The sequence below is a fragment of the Lygodium microphyllum genome, chromosome 9 (genome assembly GCF_053477565.2).
Source record: "Lygodium microphyllum isolate KBCC chromosome 9, Lygodium_microphyllum_v1.1.10, whole genome shotgun sequence".
Taxonomy (NCBI): Eukaryota; Viridiplantae; Streptophyta; class Polypodiopsida; order Schizaeales; family Lygodiaceae; genus Lygodium; species Lygodium microphyllum.
The window spans coordinates 23,674,485-23,678,805 of record NC_141143.1 but is presented as its reverse complement, the minus strand read 5'-3'; positions in this window follow the sequence as shown (position 1 = coordinate 23,678,805).

Genomic DNA, 4,321 nt, shown 5'->3' with positions numbered 1-4,321 from the left:
GGTCACTCTACGAAGCCAGATGATCCACTATATGTAGCATCATCTACTCCGTTGTATGAAGGTTGTATGTACTCCGTTATTTGTGCGTCCCTCGAGATACTTAACTTGCAAAAAATTTATGGATGAAGTAATGTCAGTTTGGATGCGTTATTGAAGTAGGTATCAATTCAGTTTGGCTTATGAATCATAATATTAATTGTTCTATTTTGAAATCAGACATAAATATATGTTGGTGGTTTTTTAACTCACTTTTAAAAATATATGTAGGTTATTATCACAAATGCTTCCAAAAGGAAACAAATTGCCAACTAAGAGAGAGCAAGCAAGACATTACTTGACATCTCTGGGAGGCCTCGATTATGTCAAGATCCATGCATGTGTCAATGATTGTGTCTTATTTCGTGGGATTCATGAGTTCACACGAGAGTGTCCTGTTTGTGGCGAATCAAGATACGAAGTGGAGATGAAGTCAATGGATATGCCTCGTAAGGTTTTGCGACATTTTCCGATTGTTCCACGTATAAAACTTATGTTCAAGTGTAAGTCTATTGGAAAGCTCATGTCATGGCATGCTAGTCATCGTTCAAGTGATGGAAAATGGAGGATCCCTGCAGACACACCAGCATGGCAACATATAGATAATTTGTGGCCCGTTTTCAAAGAAGAGCCAAGAAATTTGAGATTTGGTTTAGGTATGGATGGAATCAATCCATTTGGCATCAAAAGCACATCATATAGTGTATGGCCAGTGGTATTGGTGAACTATAATATTCCTCCATCCATGGCAATTAAAAAGGGACATGTAATGTTGTCCCTTCTAATTCCTGGAAAGCACAAGGTAAAAAACATGGATATTTACTTAGAGCCTTTGATTGAAGAGTTAGAAATGTTATGGGAAGGTATTGAGGTGCAAGATACAAGTGCATCTGCATCCTCTAGAGATTTCACATTGAAAGCCATGTTGTTGTGGACCATGCATCACTTTCCAGGATACGGAGAGTGTTCAGGTACATGTATATAACTCTATATTTGAAATTCAAGACTTGAATCAATTGCATTTTATTAATTCACTTGTTTTTTCAGATTTAACCACGTCAGGATATCATGCATGTCCTATTTGCGGTCCCTCTCTAGTTTCCTCTAGGCCGGCATGCTTAAAGAAGGTTATCTACAACAATCATCATCGATTCCTTCCTATTGACCATCCCAAATATGTTCTCCCTACTAATGGAATGCCTCCACAATCTCTAACCATTCGAGATTGGAAGGAGAGATGGATTAATGCCGACAGCCACCCTCCACTCGGCATGAGTCTGTAAGAATTGCATTTCTCTCGATTGACTTTAAAGTATTTAGCATGATGAACTGTTTACATAATATATTGTTTGTTTGTTAGGTTCTCTATATTTTTTCGTCTTCCGTACTAGACTGAACTCAAGATCAATCACCTGTTGGACCCCATGCACATATTCAAAAATGTTGTATCTACATTATGGGATCACTTGATAGGGCTCGTGATTCAGTTAATGTAAGGGAGGATTTACATAACATTGGTCACATGAGACGAGTCTAGCCACGCATTGGACCCAAAGGAAAGATTGAGCTATCCCATGCACCTTGGATGTTGTCAAAGAACGAGGAAAAAATAGTGAAGGAACAAATATATAGCTTTCGAACACCCACAGGATGTATGAGATGTCTCAAGGGAGCCTTCATAAAGAAAAAGAAAAGAGGTGTGGAGCAACTATCTGGTTTGAAGTCCCACGATTGGCACAAAATGATTCAAGTAAGGGTATCTCTAACCATGAATATAGTAATTAGTGGAGTAACTATGTGTAAACTTGGGATATGATGACTTTTTCCTCAACTAATCATTTGATCTATGAATATTGTTTACATTCAGTTCGTACTTCCTACTAGCATATCCCATTGTGTATCCAAAGATGTACGTGATATCATTTACAAGATGGGAGAGCTTGTGAGGTGTGTATATTGTATTTTTTCATTATATATCTTTGAATTTCTACACAAAAATAAACAAATCTCAAATACATCTTGACAGATACGTGAGCTCGAAGGAAATTGATCCAAACACATTGCAAGATGCTCGAGTATTATCTGTTGAGGTGGTTTGTTTGGTGGAGGAAATTTTTCCTCGATCCATTTTGACTACTCAATTACATTTACTCGTACATTTGATTGATGAGATTGCACTTTGTAGGGCATTTCATGTAAGGTGGATGTTTTTTCTTGAGCGCTTCATGAAAACCTTAAAAGATTTTGTGAGGCAAAAAGCACGGCCTGAGGGAAGCATGGCTGAGGGCTGGTTAGTGCAATCATCCCTTGTTTATATATTTGAATATCTTGCTGAAGTGGATCCCTCTCAACCACGACTATGGAAAGATGATGAAGACTTGAGGATGATCTCTATAGTACCTCAAGGAAAAGGAATGAGTAAAGTGCTAACAAAAGAAGAACTTCGTAAGTTAAATAGTTTTTGTGTGCTCAATAGTGATGTAATGAGCAAATGGGTGACACTATATAATGAAGCAAGGGCAAGAAGAAAAAGCGAAAGACAAGAATTTTGCACTAGATATGGACATAATGTCTCATTTCCAGATCATCTAAATGCGCTCCCACGTCATATTGATATAGATTGGTTACATGAAGAAATGGAGAGAATGGAAAAAGAGGAGGAAATTAATATATCTCAAGAAGAGTGGGAATACGCATGAGGTTGCTTATCAAAGGTGAGACATACTATCAATTAATTTGTTTCTTTACGTTTTATTTTATATAAATAATTGACATGTTTGATCTTTTATCTTTTACTACTAGTGCACATTATTCAATGCACTTTGGTGTGAGGGTAAACATCTTCGAACTCAACGTATAGATGAAAAGAGAAATACCCAAGATTATGGTGTCCTTGCTCACTTCGAGGATGCCAATGGTACCATGGAAGGTTATTGTGGCTTGATCCAAGATATTATGAAGCTTGACTTCAGACGATTCTTTAAATATGTACTGGATGTGAAGTGGTTTAAAAAAGTGGTAACAAATGGTGAGCATTGCACAATCAGACGTCATCCAAGTGGTTTTGTAATCATTGACTCTACAAAATTTCACCAAAACAAGAATGACACATTAGTACTACCTCAACAATGCGAGCAGGTATATATGCAAAGGCTAATTTTTTAATATGTATACATGTGATACATATACACAATATAATAAGTATTTAAGTTTCTTGCTTTTGTTTTTCAAATACAGGTTGTGTATCATCCAATGGTAAACAATAACCGATGGTGGTATGTCATCCCTATATCTAATCATTCAAAACCAATATATGGTAATATTACCAACATGGAGATAGCAGATGACAATCCAACAATTAATGATGATGTGGATGATGACACCATAATGGATGATATGCGTGATATAGTACAAGATGAACCTCGCGAGGATGTTCAAGGAAATGCAGAAGAAGACAATAATGTGATTGTCGATGATATTGATGAAGTTATTGAGCAATATAGCAACACATCTGATAGTGGGATAGACTTATTTGTTTCGTTACCTCTTGGTAACATAGACCTAGAAGTAGATAGTTTAGCAAGGGATGATCTCATTGAAGATGAGATGGATCATTCAATGTAACATACTTAATTTGCTTAATGATTCAATGTGTATTCCTAATTCTATGGTTTTTATCATGCGCGCATGTGCATACTCAAGAATCAATAGTCAAGTTTAAAGCTAAATTGAATTTTCCATAATAAAAAGGAAGTATTTTTTATCATCTTCAAGTAGAGAAATTATGAGATACATATTGCAATGCTTGCTACTAATTGTAAGGTTTCTATCGCTTGTCACTAATTACTTATATCAGGGTTGTCAACTGGAGGACTTGCCATTCATTAGAGAGCAATGAAAAAGTAATTATTAACTCTATTTTTTTAATTCAATGATTCAATTTGTATTCTTAATTCTATAGTTTTTATCATGCACACACGTGCATGCTCAAAAATCAATTTCAGGTGGTTAAATAATTATTAACTTTGGTTTTTTAATTATGTGAATTGCAATTTTAGGTGGTTAAATAATTGTGCTTCTGCTGGCACATCTATATTGGCATCTATTTGCACGGATATATAGACGCAAAATTCGCGTCTATTTACACGCACGTTTACATGCACTTATAGACGCAATGATAGACGCGCCCGACTTTGTGCATCTAACATGCGCATCTATGCCTCGTTTCTGTTGTAGTGATTGAATTTTCCTTTGTGTTTCTTTCTTTGCACATTACTTGCACTCC